This window comes from Ambystoma mexicanum, chromosome 1p, assembly GCF_040938575.1.
Source record: "Ambystoma mexicanum isolate Mex_15411 chromosome 1p, UKY_AmexF1_1, whole genome shotgun sequence".
Classification (NCBI taxonomy): Eukaryota; Metazoa; Chordata; class Amphibia; order Caudata; family Ambystomatidae; genus Ambystoma; species Ambystoma mexicanum.
Genome location: NC_090921.1, coordinates 946,705,085 through 946,723,640, shown reverse-complemented (window position 1 = coordinate 946,723,640; position 18,556 = coordinate 946,705,085). Strand labels below are relative to the sequence as shown.

Here is an 18,556-nt window from a genome sequence, read left to right as displayed (position 1 = left end):
CAGATGGCTCTCCGGCTGTATCATGTACTGTCATCGGTTGGCAAACCGACCGCTGCCTGGCCGTCCGAGAGCCCATTCCACCAGAGCGATCACAGCTACCACGGCGTTCCTATCTGGTGTGCCCTTGCTGGACATCTGCAGGGCTGCTACGTGGAGGTCGACGCACACCTTCACGAAATTCTACTGCGTCGATCGGGATTCCAGGGAGGAGTCCAGGGTCGGCCAAGCAGTGCTGCGCAACCTGTTCGCCTAAGGTGAGCCTGGTGAGGAGGTAAGAATTGCTTAATGTTGAGTTTGATGTAATGCTTAATGTTAAGCCTTTGCCACCTCCCGTGGTTGTGCATGTGTGTACTGCTATGTATTCTTTATTCATGAGCATGTGAATCCATGCCAGACCCCATGCTGGAGAAGGAACAAGTTACTTACCTGTAACTGTTGTTCTCCAGCATGGGTCTGGCATGGATTCACATGCGAACCCTCCCGCCTACCCCTCTGCGGCTCTTCACTTGGTCATACTGCCACTTCACGTGCTACCAAATCTGAAGATGGCTGCCAGAGGCGGGGCTTAGGTAGAGGGCAGTCATTGGCTGTGGTCAGTATGACGCAGAGACCAGTGATTGGTTACTACTACGAAAGACAGATCAGAAACGAAACTGATACTGATTTTTTCCTTACCGAGGATTCCCAGCCTGACGATGGGGAATATTCATGAGCATGTGAATCCATGCCAGACCCATGCTGGAGAACAACAGTTACAGGTAAGTAACTTGTTCCTTCCCTCCATGTGTCAGCAAGCGGTATTAGGAGCATAGCCTGCTTAAAGGTTGATGCTGCCTTCGTCTCTTTTCTGCCGCCTGTGGTCGTTCTGTCCAACTCGGGATCGAGGATGTTATTGAAATCCCCTTCCCATACTATCTTCGCCTTTCCTATTGGCAGTATCAGCATCAGCATCTGGTGGTAGAACTCTGGGGTGTCCAGGTTAGGGCTGTATCTGTTGAGGATAATTGTCTTGTCCCCATAGTGTTCCCCATATTATTATGTACCTGCCTTCGGGATCACATTTAGTCTTGGATATGACAAAGCCTATTCTGCGATGGGTAATTGTTGCAACCCCCATCGATTGCGTCAAATAATCTGTGGTGATTACTTGTTGAGCACAGGATCGGCGTAGCGAAGTAACTGCCTCCTCAGTAGCATGGGCCTCTTGCAGAAGAATTATGTCAATTTTATGCCTTGCAGCGTATGCCATAACTTTCCTGGCTTTAATTGGATTGGACAGGCCTCTAATGTTCCAGGACAGGAACCTTGTGTTCACCATCATACCTTGCGCTGCCATTGAATTTGCAGTGTGATGTGTATGTTACGACTCCGTTGTCCAAGTGCCTCTCTCCCCATTTTCACCATGCCAGATTTTCTATTTAACTCAACATATTCCAACAGCCCCCCCCCAAACAAGGGATAAATGTCCAATCCCCCTCCCCCCACCAACCCCCCAAACGGGCAGTGTATCCCTCATAACTACATTACAGGCTGAAAGTCAGGCCGAGTGAGCTCGCAGGTCTCTGCTCTTAACATTTGAGGAGAAATGGCCAATTTGCAGAGGTGAACCGCAGGATTTATGATTCAGGAGCTTGCAGGTTGTGGAGCTCTCGGATCAGGCGGCTATTTTCAACGGCGTGCAACAGCCCTGTACTGACCAATGTTTTTATTGATCACTATTCCTATTACTAGATAGGTCATCAACTCTACCACCTCCAAGGGTTGAATGCCCACCCGCCATGTAAAGGGTTCTCTTAGTTTCCTGCATGCCGACGACATGACCATCACCCTTGACTTCCCCACATTTATTTTCATAACATTCATTTTAAGGAAGCAATTGAATGAGTCGGTCCTTCTCTGGCGACCAATCATGGTTTGGTCCACAAAGACTTTCGTCGGCGTACAGGATCTAAGGAACCTCGGAGGAATTAATCCTTGGCAGGAAGGCTTGAATTTCCCTCTGTGATGTCTCAAGTTCTGACATTTATAGACTAAAGAGTATAGGGGCTAGCGGACAGCCTTGCTTTAATCCACAGTCAGTGGTATTTGCTTTGATAGGGAACCTCTAGCTGACAATCTTATTCGGATGGGGGTGCCACTATAGAGGCATTTAATCGCCTCTAACAAATCTTGTGAACAGTTCCATTTTCTCAGCTTAATCTATAGACTCTGCCTATCCACCTCATCAAAAGCCTGTTCCAGGTCTATGAAGGCCATATAAATACAGGTCGTTAATTCCACTGCCCTCTGTTTGAAGATTATTAAGGATGAACAAGTTTAGGGAGGTCCCAACACCCTTCACAAATCCAGACTGTCTTGGGTCTAATCTACCGGTTTCCATGGCCCATTTAAATCTCTCAAGGGAACTGAGGCGAAAATTTCCCCAGAGAGTCCAGGAGGGCGATCAGTCGATGGTTTTTAGGGTTGCCCCCATCGCCCTTCTTAAAAATTGGTACCGCTATAACCTCTCTCCAAGACAGAGGGACTTGTATTGTTAGCATGATCTGTTCAAACAGATTTACTACTCGTGAACCCCACGTCCTCGAAGATCTGAGTTTACCAGTCATATATTTCACCTCTGTCTCATCCAAGTCAAAAGACCATCTTTCTCCCTCTATTTGAGGGTCTGCTCGCCTCTTACCTCCATGTTGGCCAAATAGAGTTGCATAATGCCCAACCCATCATTCTTCCGTTACCTGCCCCATCATATGTGCTAATCAAAAATGACCTTCATTGTTAATAAGTCCCACAGATTTCTTGAATTTTGGGCACAGAGGGCTACCAACATTTTTTCTGCATCCTTTTGCATCCTACTTGCTGTAGATGCTCGTAGCCAATTTTGGTACTTCTGTTTTCTAAGCTTTATTTTTTCATTCCTCTTAGGGCCTGCCTCTTTCTTTAGCTTTCAAGTATCCGCTCTTAGGGCTCTACGCGCCTTTACTAGCTCATAATCCTAGGCGTGTGCATGGATGATAGACGTTTTACCTCCCTTACATCCAACTTCTCTGAAATCTTTCAGAATCCAGGCATATTCCACCAGAAGTGGATCTTCCCTAATACAGTGAGCGTATTGTACAGAAATTTGTCTCACATCCCTTTGCTTAATCCTCAATCTATTCCCTCCCCTATTTAACTACACTGGTGGCATTTTTCTCCTAATACATAGTTGGGTTCTTGAATTGTAATAGATAGATTGTGGTCACTCCGAGCTTGCTTCACTACTTAACATGTTTCCACCCTATCTGCAATATTTTTAGCAGCAAAACAGTTGTCTAGGCAGGCTTTATGGGGACCACTTTCCCATGTACAGGCCCCAGACCTGTATCCATCAGTTTGGGCATTTAACATGGTAAGATCTCGAGCCTTAATCTCCTGAATCCATTTCAATGCGCTCCATCCTCCATATTTCATTCATTCAATGGTAACCCTTCTTTTTTGAAAAATCTGATCTTTAGATTCCCACAGATAATTTAATTAAGGATTCCTCTATAATATGCATTATTGATTTAATGAAAAGATCATGCTGACACATGTTCACGCTCCAATACACATTTTCTATTAGGAGTTTCCTTTTCTTCCCCGGTTCCACCCTGCACAGTTTTAGTATTTGCACATAAGGGTGTGGCTTTATTTGATTACTTATGTTAAAACCCTGGTCTACCTTAATCAGTCTTAACAATCACGAAAAAGGTCTTCCCAAAACCCCTTTTCTGGCGGGTTCAGAAATGCCTCATAACCTACACAGGATGGCTTTGTCTGCATCTGGGTTTCCTGCAAACATAAAATGTCATAGCCGCCCAGTGATCAATTTTCTTCTGTGAATACAAATGTGAAACCCCTGGCACTCCAGGAGCCAATATATATTGTATTCACTAATTGATTTCCCTCAATCTATTGTTCTCTGGGTCTCCCCAAAGCTCCTGCTAGGCAGTCCCAATTCTCTGTTCTGGATTCACTTTGTTGTTGTGCAGGCCGGCAAGATCCACTTCTTTTATTCAAGGGTGTATTCTCGAGCATACATTTTAGAGCAGGTCGATGGGTTCTTGTAAATTATTGCAGCTTGTCCTTCATTGTTTTCTCCACATCTTCTCCTAATTTTGCTCGTTTATTTTTATCCAAGGACTTTGTCTGAGCTTCTTTTTCACTGTTCCAACTTGGGTTATGGGGTTCCTGATATTGTTCCTGGTATTCCTTTAGTTCATAGCCCAAGAGCAGTAGTTTGTCACTATGTTCCAATAGTGCATCCTTGATTAGTTGGGAGCCAAGATGTAGGATGACCCAATCTGAGCGTTTGTCCATTGCAAATTCCACCACCCTAATATCTGTTGAAATGTATCTCAGGGCTGGAATGAGCTGTAAGAGGTTCATTACATTTCTGTGATTGAGAATAGGTACCTCCGGGCCAGTTATTATTCTCTCCAAGGAAATTCTTGGCTCAAGGATGCTAGAAGATAACTTTGAACTTTCTTGGGCCCTATTACTTCCTTGTTTTGGCCCCAAACTCCTCTTCGATCTTTAATAATAGTGTGAGGGGACTCCCTTGGAACTTGCACCTTCTTTCTAGTGGTAAGGTTTTGATCCCGCCCCCAGGTCTGATTTCATTCCCAAAGGTACCATCTTCACGGGGTGTATGAACTGCTCATTTTCCCCCCAATGCCAACCTTTTTTCTTCCAGGGTTTTGAAATTTAGGATCGGATTAGCTGATTGCTTCTGTGGAACCCTTAACCAAATTCTTTATTGGGTATTTTAGTTGGGTCATTTGGGATCATATGGGATTCATTCCTTTCAATCTCGGCCCAGTCAGACCTACTGAGATTATTCCAAACCTCATCTTCCACATCTCTATCCATGATTTCAATTAGATCACTTGAACAGGTTTCTGTAGGGGTGTCCATCTCCTCCGCATCCCCTAGGGATCTTGAGCCATTCTCTGCTAGTGATCTAGTGTCTATTGTATGCGCTTCCCTGGGCATTACTAGTTTTCTTCTTGGCTTCTTTGGCATCTGGCGTGGCGCCTCAGGAGTTAGACTTTTCATATTTCTTAAAGTTCTCGAGCCATTCCATTTTCTCTTTATACCTGTTTTTATGTTCTTAGGGTTTTTTTTCTTTATTTTCCAAGGCTTTTTTCTTGATAGGATTGACCTCCGGCTCTGCTCGTCTCCTTGTTAATTGAAATATTGCAAAGGTATTTGGAGTATTATTTGCAGTTTGAATGACTGAGCTTGGGGGATTTAATTCCACCTCTTTAGTAAGATCCACTCTTTGCTCATCTGGATTTGGTAGATGTGTTTCCATTGAATTTAATGAGAATCCTTTGCCAAGTGGCCCCAGCTTCTCCTTCCACTGCATCCTCATCCACTTACATTCCTCCGAGATTGCTTCCATCAGTATGGATTTATCGGTGGTTTCACATCTCTCCAGGTCACAAAGTCTGGTCTGCCATTGGATTGAAGCTTCCACTTCCGTGTTGAGCCTTACCTCAACCTTGTTGACAACATTTATTTTTACATTTTAGTATGGACCGTCACAATCAAGGTAGCTTGGTCCTGAAGCATAGTTTTGATGGATTCATAGAGTTTACAGAAGAGGGATAATGAGATGGATAGAGCTGCCATCACCGTGTTCTGTATGTGGTTTAGATCTTCTCTCAGTGAAGTTGCATCCCAATTTCTGAAATTTCTTTTTTCACTATAAAGATTATGGGAACTTCTGTTGGAGGAAGACGAGCTACTACTATTTCGGGAACCGTTTCCAAAATCTAGATCTTCCGATTCAGCTTTGCTCATTTTTGGGTGCTAACCACTGGGGAGCTTGCATCTCCCTTCTCACATTGCCGCTCTTCCGCCCTTTCACTTCTCCTTTCACCAAAAGCTTTCAAAGTTGTTTAAGATGTCAGTTTGCTCTTTTCAGATTCCATTTCTTTATAACATACACCCAACCTTTCGGAATCTCCAAGCATCACACTTTCTGACCAATTCATTCTCTCCGGTTGCAACATTTGGGCTACTTGTTGCCCCCAAATTGGGGACTACATTGATTAGGGCCACCAGGTGATCTTTAATTGTAGAAAGACTTCCTTTTTTGGAGCGTGATTTTTTTCTGTAAGGTCATTAAGGTCCTTTGCCATCTTGGAACACTTCTTCAGCTAGTTGTCCAGCCAAGAAACCTTCCATGGTCTCATACACCACATTCATTGTTTCCAAATCCTCATTTCCAGCTTTTATCGCGGACTGAGAGGCTTGCCTATCCGGTCTTAATGACACGTATGTTTGATTCAAGGCGACATTGACCACCCACACTTGCCTCGTGTCCAGCAAAGATAGAACTTCCCTTGATGTGTCCCCGTCCATAACACAGAGCCCCCTCCATGCTTGGACTTGTGAGCTCACAGGGCTGCAGTCACACGCAGCCTTTCTGTGGCTGCTCAGCACTGCCCTCTCCACCTCTCTCAGCAATAGATCCGACCTTCGTTCGGTCCTACCATCCATATCCGCGATGTGAGGGACTGCCGAATTTGAGTCCGATATAATGGGACTACCTGTCGTCTCACTCGGGAACGGTTCATGGTTATACCCCTGGCCATCTCGGCCTCTTTCAACAGTATGTCGTTGCACGGTTTTCTTGGTGAGCCACTCACGGTTAGCAGCCCACCTCCCCCGCTTTGTTTTTCACTGGTTACAGCTATCAGATTACAATCTTGGCCCGAAAGCTGGGGAGGGGGCATGGGGGCAATGGTAATACCTTCTGTGATGACTTCAGAACCAGCAAGGGCAGCGTTTCTCCTTGCCTGCTGCTGCGTTCGGGTGCCAGCAGGGCTTTTACACTTCCTTGGTGTGGATTCCATGTTCAGATCCACACGGAAAATCAGAGAAATAAATAAATATGTTAAGCAGGCTCCTTACTCTTAGAGACCAATTAGCCAAGTAGGGTCCATGCAGAGAGCCAGCAACACCCAAAAGGACTCCTTACCCCCAATTGGAGTTCTACAAGCACTCAACGCTGCTGCCCTGGGTCTAGAACCTACCTTAGGGCACCGGCAGCACGGCAGCTTTACAGTGGGTCACTGTACTGCAATTTAGAACCAGGTGTGGTTGATGCCAGAAATGTATTACCTGCTTCTAGCTTTAGCTTTAGCCTTGACACAGCAGGCATGGCACTCCCGGACGGCACCCAACACTCAGGAAGTTGAACCCAGGAGCTCCGTTTTGCTTAACTCTCCCATCTTATCTCGCCACGGCTGGAGGAAAGAACCTTGTAACGTTTTGTCAAGCTGCACTGAACTTGCCGAACTCTTTGTAGCAGCCGCCTCCGACACACAATCAAGTCGCATCCTAATATACCTATACATGCCAAATGGGGTAATGAACTTTGTATACTACTTCGAATCTTGGTGCAACTGTACTTGGTGATATGCAGCAGAAAGGTCTATCGTGGAAAAAGTATCTGCTCTAGCAATTAAATTCAACATTTAAGAGATCACAGGTAAAGGATACTTCCCTACAATTATAGCCTTTTTCAACTCTCTCAACTCCATGCAGATTCTGACCTTACCATTAGGTTTTCTTGCAACCACATAAGGGAACACCCATTCTTCAATCACTCCTTCACTCTTCAGTCTATTTAGCTCTGCCTTCAAATCTTCCCTCAAGGCTATAGGTATATGTCTCACTGCATGCGACATACCAGCCTTTACTTGTATTTTATGTTTATACCCCTGAAGTTTAGCAATACTCTCCTTAAACACATTGGGATTTAATTATTTTTCTTTCCCTCTGACATATTTAAGTTCATCATGCTCATTGTTGGCCATAACTATGGAAATCGGCTCTTGGCAACCAGGACATTAATTTGCAGCTTAGCCTGATCTTCCCAGCCTAAAACATTCACCCTTTTAGATACCACATATACCTTGACCTCTGCCAGTCTGCCTTTGAACTCTATTAAAGCAAGCCTGTTGTCCACATCTTTGATCACCGAGCCCTCAAGCACCAGGAGCTCTAATATAAGGCTTCCTCAAAATAGGGGTTTATCCACTTCTACACAACTCTTGCCACTTTTCTTTTGTTATTATAGTGTACGGAGAACCTTAGTCAACAGAAACGATGCTATCAATGCAGAATATGCTCTTGGGAGTCTTTTTGCTGCCACTTCTCACCATAGTGACTATCTCAATCTCCCGTTCCTCCCCCTCATCATCATCTCCTTCTTGTACACATTTAACCTTCTGATTGAATTTCCTGTTTCTGCACACTGTGCCAAAATGACCCTTAATTAAGCAATTCGAGATAGTTTTGTTCAACGCAGGGCAAGATTGAGAGTTGGCATAGTGTCCTCTTTTGCCTAAATAAGCATTATCTCTAACATTTTCTGCAGAAGACCTTGTAGAATCCTTGCTCTTCCAGTCTTGGCCTCTGATGGCTGTCATTTCCTTAGGTACTTCCTTTGGCTTCACAACATTCACTTTGACAGGCTTAGTCACCAAATCCTTCTCTCGATTCTTAATGGCCTTGCTGCATGTTGCTGTGTGTTCAACCTTTTTAACTATCGCCATCGCTTCATCCAGGGAATGGTCACCACCCATCCATAATCTTTCTTGGACTACATTGCTGTTAGTATGAATAATTATTTGATCTCGAATCAATTCATACTGTTACTCCTCTGCCAAAATTGCAAGTCACAGCCAATTTCTTAAGAGCAGCGTCATATTCATCCACAGTTTCACTAACTTCTTGTTTTCTCATGTAAAAATAGAATCTGTTTACAGCCACATTTGTCTTTGGATAGTGGTAACCATCCAGAACCTTCAGCACTAACTCATTTTCATCCATTCCATTATATTTGCCTTCACTTACTCTAAGAGGACGCAACTCTGTATATATCATGTGCCCTCGAGGACCCAAGGAGTGTAATAACACCAACTTCTTGGTTGCTGTGAAACTTTCATTATGTATAGTGTCCATCTAGTTTTCCCAATACTCCAACTCTCTCCATGGGATTGGAGGTTCTCCAGCTGTTGCCAAAAATGGTTGGGGAGGATGAATAGTCACACCTTGCATTGTGCTTTGAGTAACTGCAACACTTGTTTATACTCAAATGTGATGGGATGATATCCGATCTGTTATAAGTATTATTGATTACAGCGGTTGCTGTCCCACGTGTTGTAATGAATATATCTCTGAACACTGCTATCAGCGTGCCGTAATAATTATTGCTGTGCCACGTGAAACTGTCGCTGCCTTAGTTTCTTAGAACTTCCATTTTCCTTTGATAATACACAGCTTAAACAAACAATGCAACGTAAACGTATGCCGCCGTGCTAGCTCTATGCTATAATTGTCCAAAACTCATCTGAATTAAAGGTGGCCACATGCAGAGTCGCACATCAAGGTCCTTTACTCTGACGCTGGCGTTGATATAGCGCAACTCAACGAAAACAGGGCAGCACGCGTCCAGACTTATACATAAATTACACAGGTACTCCGGAATTACAAGTCGCTTGTCAAACAGCACTGTAGCACGTTGGCAGCTTCTATGGGGAGCGGTAAAAAAAACAGGTACCCCGACAGTGCTAGTGGGGCCGACTTGGAACCTGAGCAGGCACTGACAGTAAGGATCTTAATGGATTTCAGATACCACTTTAGGAATAAAGCCAGGTCTTACTTTCGGGAAACCTTTTCCCGAAAGAACTGTAGGAACAGGGGTTTGCAACACAAGGCCTGAAGCTCGCCAACTCTCCTGGCTGATGTAAGCGAAACCAGAAAGGCCACGAGAGTTGGCGAGCTTCAGGCCTTGTGTTGCAAACCGCTGTTGCTACGGTCCTTTCAGGAAAAGGTTTCCTTAAAGTAAGACCTGGCTTTTTTCCTAAAGTGGTATCTGAAATCCACCTTTGGAAGGGATTGGTTCCTCCGACGTATTCCTATGACAGGTAATCACCACACCTGTGCTGCTTCGGCAAATTTTCGGCTCCTGCGTCGATGACGTCGATAGGCTGTCCTCGAGGGCCTCCGTCGAGCCGACGTCACCGGATGTAATAAGTAGGATGCACGACACCTGTAACATCAGTTCTGTTTTTTCCCTGAACGTGTTCGCTTCGGAGATCTCGGCGCGCCTCGGTTCTTCGAACTTGGTGTTTGTGAAGATATCATGTCTTCGTCTTCTTCTACCCCGCGGTCGGGATTCAAGAAGTGTCGGGACTGCGTTTCCAAGATGTCACTTACGGACCCGCACAACATCTGCCCCTGGTGCCTCGATGAGGACCACGCCACGGATGACTGTGACGATTGCCAGTCGTTAACTTCGAAGGCCTTGCGGAAGCGGAAGAAGAAGCTTTCTGTCGGTAGGGTTTCCAAACCCCGAAAGTCAAAATCCGCTGGGCAGTCACCGGTCGCCTTCCTCGTCCGAGGACTCCGCCCGTCGGCGGGTTGCTTGTCCCAACAAGCATTCCTCTCCTGCGGAATGGGATGCATTTCATACGGAGATGATGGCGAGTTTCCAATCGCAGGGCTCCGTTCCGTCCGCGTCTTTCGAAGGAAGCCGGCAAGGAAAGTGCTAGGGCCACTGATCGCACGCTTTCGGGCTCGGGCGGTCGGCGCGATCTTCGGAAGCCGTCGGGGTCCCGATCGGACAAGGTGTATCGCTCTAGCCATGCCCGCTCCAGGTCCCGATCCTCGACGCCCTCAAGACCGGCGGAACCTGTGAGGTCTTCTAAGAAGACGTCGACGCCATCAGCACCATGTCTGTCGAGGGACTCTCTCGAGGCTCCGCCTCAGAGGAAGTCATCAACGCCATCGGCGCCGAGGCCGTCGAAGGACACGCTCGGGGCTCCACCCTCGAGGCCTGTGTCGAAGCCGTCGGCGCCACGCTTGACGTCGACGCCGATTCCGTTGAAGCCCTCAACGCTTATTGTGGAGGCTTTACCGGAGGTACCACATGCATCGGTGAAAACTCTGAGGAAGGTCCTGAAAAAGTCAGTCAGGCCTGTATTTGAGCCTTTTTCTCTGCCCTCTTCCAGGGATTTGTTCCAGCCTCTGGATTACATTTCTGAGGTGGAGGAAGGGTCTGAGGAAGGTTTGGTTCCTGATGAGGTTCCTGACGACCTATTGTCTGGTCATAGCCAGATGGAAGAGATGCGTCATTCTTTGCATGACGCCAGTGGTCTGGACACCTCTCCGGAGGTTGAGTTTGGCAGGCCTGAGCCTAGCACGCACGCCAAGTCTTCGTACCGGCGGCTCATGTCGAAGGTGACAGAGTACTTGGGGTGGTCTGCGCCACCAGTGGATTTGCTGCAGGATGCCCTGACAGATATCTTGGACCAAGGTCCACCAACTGAACCGGTACTGCCATTCCATATTGCCTTGCAAAGAAGGATGACGGCGGCTTGGACTGCTCCGGAGAGTCTCCCGGCAGTGGGTAAGTTGTTGCTGAAAAAAAGTATCGCCCAGCCAGTGGCGACCCCGGCTACTTGTCCATGCACCCTACTCCGGAGAGTTTGGTGGTGCAGGCGGCTACGGCCCCAGCAAAACAGATGTCGTACCCTACCATCCCTCCTGATAGGGACGACAAACGTTTTGACGGTTGGGTGAAGAAAGTCTTTTCTTCAGGGGGTATGGCTTTGAAAGCAGCCAACTCGGTGTGTGCCTTAGCATGTTTCACTCTCACTCTGTGGAATTGTGTTTCGTTAGCGTCTGAACATATTCCCGAAGGGGAGGAACGGGATGGCTTTCTTGTACAGGATGGCAAGGATGCCATGTGTGAATCCGTTCAATCGGGTCTGGGCGTGGCAGACTGTGTCAGCCGGTCCATGGCGCCGAGCACCGTGATGCGCAGATTTGCGTGCCTGATGTTCAAGCCCAGCTTCTCAACATGCCCTTTGATGGTGAACATCTTTTTTGGCAGCAAGGCTGACGAGAGCCTTCAGAGGTTGCAGACCTCAAAGGCTGCAGCTAAGTCGTTCAGCACTGCAGTCCGCCAACCTCTGCCTTTTCGTTCTAGGGGACAGCAATAGAGGGGAGGTTCCTTTCGATACTACTCTACCTTTGGTAGTGCGAGGGGAGCTGCAAGTCAAAGGAGCCAATGTAGGAGTACCAGAGGTGGAAAACAGGGTACTCGAGGTGCCAAAGCCGCTCGAGCAGTTGTCTCTTTGCCCTCAGGCACTGCTGCCACCGCTTCAGCTCAGACATGAGGCCATGTCCCATGGTTCGCTGGTTGGGGGAAGGCTGGCGCAGCATCTTGTAGAATGGCGTGCCATTACTTCAGATGTGTGGGTTCTGGAGATCATAGCCCACGGCTATTGTCTTCCTTTCCGGCAGAGGCCTCACAACAATCCACCAGGGAATCTCTCTTTGAAGAGTCCGGATTCACTCCTTGCGCAGGAAATCAAATCCCTGCTGGAGAAAGGCGCCATAGAACTGGTGCCTGTAGCGGAGAGGAACAAGGGATGGTATTCCCCATATTTTTTGATCCCGAAAAAAGACTGGGGATTGAGACCCATCATGGACTTGCGTGGTTTGAACAAGCTCCTCAGGACGACAAGTTCAAGATGGTTACTCTTTCTCAAGTCCTCCAGGCCCTTCAACTTCAGGACTGGTTGGTGTCTCTCGACCTCAAGGATGCTTACTTTCATGTGCCGATTCATCCCAAGCACAAGAGGTACCTGAGGTTCGCGGTTGGCGACTCGCACTTTCAGTTTCGGGTCCTGCCGTTCGAATTGACCTCCGCCCGAGGGTCTTCATCAAGCTCATGGTGGTGGTGGCAACGTATCTCAGGAAAGGGGGGATTCACGTCTACCGCTACCTGGACAATTGGTTGATCAGGGCACGCTCTCCCGAGCAAGTTCTGGATCATCTGTCAGTCACCTGCCACTCCCTTCACAGGCTGGGCTTCTCCCTCAACTAAAGAAGTCCCACTTGACACCTACACAGCGGCTCCAGTACATTGGAGAAGTGCTCAATACATCCCTGAGGCTGTGTTTTCCTCCCCAGGTGAGGGCTTCTCACATTCTGCAGATGGTGAACAAGTTTCAACATGCCCAGTGTCTCCCGGCGTTCAAGTTTTTGAGGTTGCTCAGCCTCATGTCATCCTGCATTCTCCTGGTGCCAGAGGACAGGCTGCGGATCAGATCTCTGCAGTGGGCTCTCAAGATGCAGTGGTTGCAGTGTTCCGGCAGGATGTCGGATCCCGTTCGGGTACCGCCCTCGGTCGCCCCGGAATCTTCTGTGGTGGGCCGTCAAAGGCAATCTGATAAAGGGGGCTCAATTTTGGCTACCCTGGCTGGAAGTGACGATCGTAACGGACGCATCCCTCACGGGATGGGGAGCTCATGCCAACGAGTTGACAGTCAGCAGCCGTTGGTCCAGACGCCATATCAATCTGTTGGAGCTGAGGGCTATCTGGTTAGCTCTGAAGGCTTTTCTGCCGTCTGTGCGGGGGAAGAATGTCCTGATTCTGACGGACAATACAATGGCCATGCACTACCTCAACAAAAAGCGGGGGGTCAGGGTCTCTCCCTCTGTGTAGAGAGGCGATGCAGCTCTGGTTCTGGGCCATCCAGCAGGAAATTTCGATCTCGGCAGTTCATCTGGCCGGAGACGAAAACAAGGCGGCGGATGCTCTGAGCAGGCAGAGCACGGTCTCTCACGAGTGGGAGCTGGCTCAGGAGATTCTCCTGGAGATCTTCGCCCTTTGGGGGACCCCACAAGTGGATCTCTTCGCCACCAGTGTCAACAGGAAGTGCAAACAATTATGCTTGTGGGAATTTCCTCCAAGAGGAGCCTTAGGGGACGCGTTCGTAGTGGAGTGGTCCTTCCTACTGCTGTACGCGTTTCCTCCAGTTCCCGTCATTCTGCAAGTGCTGCGGAGGTTACAGAGGTTCGGTTCTCAAATGATCCTCATTGCTCCGGCATGGGCCCGGAGAACGTGGTACCCGGACGTTCTCGACATGTCCATCTGCCCTCCATGCTGTCTTCCCTACCGAGACGATCTGCTCTCAAGGGAGGGGGTCAGGTCCTCCATCCAGAGGTCAAGTCTCTCAACCTTCATGCTTGGCTTCTGAAAGGTTGAGGTACAAGGATTGGGACCTCCCTGAAGACGTGATGGAGGAGTTGCTTTCGGCCAGACGGCCTGCAACTAAGTCCCTGTACCGTTGCCGTTGGCAAAAGTTCTACGACTGGTGCAGGGTTCAGAATGTGGTTCCTTTTTCATGTGCCATTCCTGTGGGTCTGTCTTTTTTGCTTACATTGGCCCACAAGGGCCTGCAAGTGGGTACCATTAAAGGTTACCTGGCAGCGCTGTCCATATTTAAGTGCTCGTCTGAGGAGTGTTCTTATTTTAAGATTCCTTTAATTTCTCAGTTTATGAAAGGGCTCACTAATGTGTTCCCACCATCACCTTTCCAGGTGCCCGGTTGGGATTTGAACCTGGTTCTAAAATTCCTAATGGGTGCTCCATTTGAGTCTTTACATTCTTGTCTTTTGAGACTGTTGACCTTTAAAACTGTATTTTTAGTTGCTGTTACTTCCGCTCGCAGAGTGAGTTGCAGGCACTATCTGTTAAGCCACCCTTCACAGTGTTTCATAAGGACAGGGTTGTCCTTGGGGTTCGTCCCTCTTTTCTTCCGAAAGTGGTGTTGTTATTTCATTTAAGCCAGAGGGTCATTCTTCCGGCGTTCTATCCTCCTCCGCATCCTGGTAAGGAAGAGGAGAGGCTCCATAGGTTGGATCCTAGGAGAGCTTTAAGTTTCTACATCTCACGCATGTCCCGGGTCAGAGTGGACGATCAGCTCTTTGTAGGGTACGCTGGAAGGTATTTGGGACAGGCTGTTACTAAGCAGGCTTTGTCTAGATGGATTATCTTGACAATTGCTGAATGTTACCGCCTGGCGGGTAAGGACCCTCCGGTAGGCTTACAGGCCCATTCTACTAGGGGTGTGCCTGCTTCTACTGCCCTGCAGAGGGGTGTTCTCATTCGTAACATTTGTGAAGCAGCCACATGGGCCTCTGTCCATACTTTGTAAAACACTACTCCCTTGATTCTATCCATGGGCAAGATTTGGCCTTTGGCAAGGCAGTTCTCTATTCTGCAATTTAATTGGGCATTCTAAAATTCAAAATTCTTTTCCCACCTCCATACGTTGGTACTGCTTTGGGAGTCTGTCATAGATGTGGAATATGTCGGAGCAACCAATCCCTTCAAAGAACAAGTTACTTTCTTACCTGGTAACGTTCTTTCGATGGGATGTTCCAACAACGTATTCCACATCGTACCCTCCCAGCTTGCCCTGCTACAGAATTTCTTATGCGATTGCAGCTTCTGTTTCCGCAAGGCTTTCTGTGGTCATACTGGCAGAAGATTGGTGCCACACGTTCTGGGAAAAAACTACAACTGAGGCTACGGGCGTCGTGCGTCCTACTTATAACATCGGCTCGACGAAGGCCCTCGAGGACAGCGTATCGACGTCCTCGACGCAGGACCCAGACGCCGAAAATGTTCCGAAGCAGCACAGCTTTGGTGATTATCTGTCATAGATGTGGACTACGTCGTCGGACCATCCATCGAAAGAACGTTACCAGGTAAGAAAGTAACTTGTTCTTCTCAGGCAATAGACCTGCCATTTTTCTACCCACCACCAGCCAGGGTAGCCAAAATTGAGCCCCCTTTATCAGATTGCCTTTGACGGCCCACCACAGAAGATTCCGGGGCGACCGAGGGCGGTACCCGAACGGGATCCGACATCCTGCCGGAACACTGCAACCACTGCATCCCTCTAAGGCGGAGGAGCGGTTCCATCGCTTAGACCCCAAAAGAGCTTTGAGCTTTTATGTCGCCAGGACATCCGAGTTCCGGAAATCTGACCAGCTGTTTGTGGCCCATTCTTTGTCTCGCAAAGGTCTCCCTGTAACGAAGAAGACTCGATGTATTGCAATGGATTATCCTTTGCATCGCACAGTGCTACCAATCTGCAGGCAAAGAGCTTCCTTGTGGCTTCAAGGCACACTTGACGAGAGGAGTCTCGGCCTCTATGGCCTTGCATAGGAGAGTTCCCATTAGGGACATTTGTTTTGCACCCACATGGTCGTCCTTGCACACATTTACCAGGTACTATTGTCTGGATGTTGCCTGCTGGCGCACGTTTTGGTCGGGCAGTGCTGCAAAATCTGCTGCTGTAACACTTGCCGCCCACCTCCGTCATCCTAACTGCTTGGGGAGTCTATGAGATGAGGAATCTACGGGAGAAAAGCAATCCATTGAAGAAGAAATTACTCACCGTAATGACTGTTAGGTAAGATTTCCACAGAGCTGGTAAATCTTCCTTTCCTGGTTCAACTCCAGAACTTTTTGCTTTTCTAGTGGGCTATTTTTCATTAATACCTCAGTGAGTGGGAACCTTTTTCCACACTCACCTAATCTTTAACTCCTTTTATGGATGTAATTTTTAAGACTCTCCATAGTGTCTTTTTAAAGTTATCATGTCTAACAACTTATTGGCAATAAGTGCCTGTTGTTGCTGGGTTGCCCTAGGGGCTCCCCATTTAACTTTCTCGTGCTAACCTTGAGTGAACTACAGTTCCCAAGGGTAAAAAGGATCTTAGGATCCCTTTTACATTTTATTCTGTGAAACCAGCACCCCCCACCTTATGTGGAGTGCTGGGGAAATACAATGTATCCCCTTTCACATTAAAACTGTAACAATTCTGTAACAGTGGCAAGCTTACCTTTAATGGCTGGTGGCAGTGATACCTTTTACTAATTTGGTGCACCTTTACCGCGGGCTGTAATCACATCTGCAGTAAAGGCACATAAGGGTGCTCATTTTACCAAAATTGCCCCTGTCTTCTTTTTCTGCCATTTTAGTGTTTCTTGTCGTTTCTTGTTCCTTCCCCCGACATCCAGGGTGGGAAATTCCTTTGTTTGAGTTTTGTCTTTGGCGAGAGTCCCCTGGACACCCCACCCAGGCTCCAGTCAGTCTGTAAGCACAGGATGTGGGGGATGAGTCCAAAACACCCTCATCGTTTGTTTTACGCCTTCCTTCAACTGGGACAAATCCCAGTGGGGGGGATTTGGGACAAATACCAGAGGCATATGGTTGTCCTGGTTGGACAACCAGACCCCTCTTTCTTGTAAAATGCAGGGAGAGAATGCAGAGGTTGTGCTGTAGTTCCTGATAAATACTGGAAACCTGGAAGCTGAAGTCATGTCGACCACTGGAACAGAAAACCGAAGAGGATGATGAAGGAAAAGCGGCGGGAATGATTTCCAGCGACGGGAGAGCTTGCTGTGTAACCAGAGCCTGCTGCAGCCCTTCCTTTCAATCGACCTGGGGTCTCCAAAAACGACGAGCCGAACCCAGAGCCTGGTGAGACCCACCAGACTCAAGAAGACCTGCATTTTGAGCCATCCCACGGGTTGCTGCGACCTTGCGTTCTTGCAATACCCCAATGCCCAGGGACCTCCAGCCACTGTGCGGTGCACGGTCTTCCTGTGGGCATCCTGGTGTATCTCCAGAGACACGAATCGAGTCTGAAAAGTCCCCTCACAAGAGAGCTGGACCTTTTAAACGACGAGAATTCAACCGTGATTTTCTGTCTTCTTCTGTGCTCCTTGAAAAGGTGCCAAACCCGCAGAACCGCATTCAACCGCAAGAGAAATCTTGCCTCTAGCCTTCTTCATCGATCCCTGCTGCAAAGTCCCTGCTGATGTCTTGTGTTCAGTCTCCAGGACAAGGAATCCACTGACTGGGTATTTGGCTGCAGTCCCTGAAGTTCTCCTGCTGCAATCTCTTCTTCATTGCTGAGGTACTGTGTTGGCTTGGGTATATACTTACCTTAATCCTGTTGGGATTTCAGTGCAGCTTTGGGGTGTCTTCTGTGATTGGAAGGTCCCTCATCCAGTGCACCCAGTCCCTTTGCTAGAATCCTGCTGGGGTGTCTTCTGTGAAGGAAAGTACTCACCTGTTTGCCCAGTTTTCCTAAGGAACTCTGACTTTTGCTACTAAAGAACCTATTCTAACACTGCCTGTTGGTCACTAGTCCTAGTGACCCCCCCTTCTGCCACTGAGAACACTCATGCTCCAAGAACAAGGGAAAGACTTTGAAGGGATTGGGACTTCTGCCTAGAAAAGAAATCAAGTGTTTTACTTACTTGTAAAGAGTTGGTGGGTAACTGTAATTCTAAGAATGAACAGTTACAAAAGTTCTTACTGATCTTGAATGTGTGATGCACTATTCTTAAAAGTATGGTTAACATCTTTTCTTCCTTAGCCACTGTTTTGCCAGTCTAATGGAAAGTAGATGTGAAGGTATTTTTACTCTCCTGTGATTAGGTTGTCCCTCTTTACAAAAGTAATGTGTTGGTTTCACCAGATTATAGTAATTGTATGAGTGTCCTACAACTGTTGGTATCACCAGGTTAGTCCTGTTAGGATAACTGTATGAGTGTCCCCCAACTGGGTCTTGCTTCCCCTGACTTGCTGCTAGCCTGTCCTTAATAAGTCTACATTAGGTTGTTGCCTACCTAGAATAA

The 18,556-nt window shown here is 47.6% G+C and overlaps 1 protein-coding gene across 7 annotated transcripts in view; it reads left to right on the top strand.

Moving 5' to 3' along the window:
* The window catches only part of NAE1 (NEDD8 activating enzyme E1 subunit 1), a 976,013-nt gene that overhangs the window by 761,012 nt on the left and 196,445 nt on the right, over nt 1–18,556 (top strand). The window lies entirely within an intron of this gene.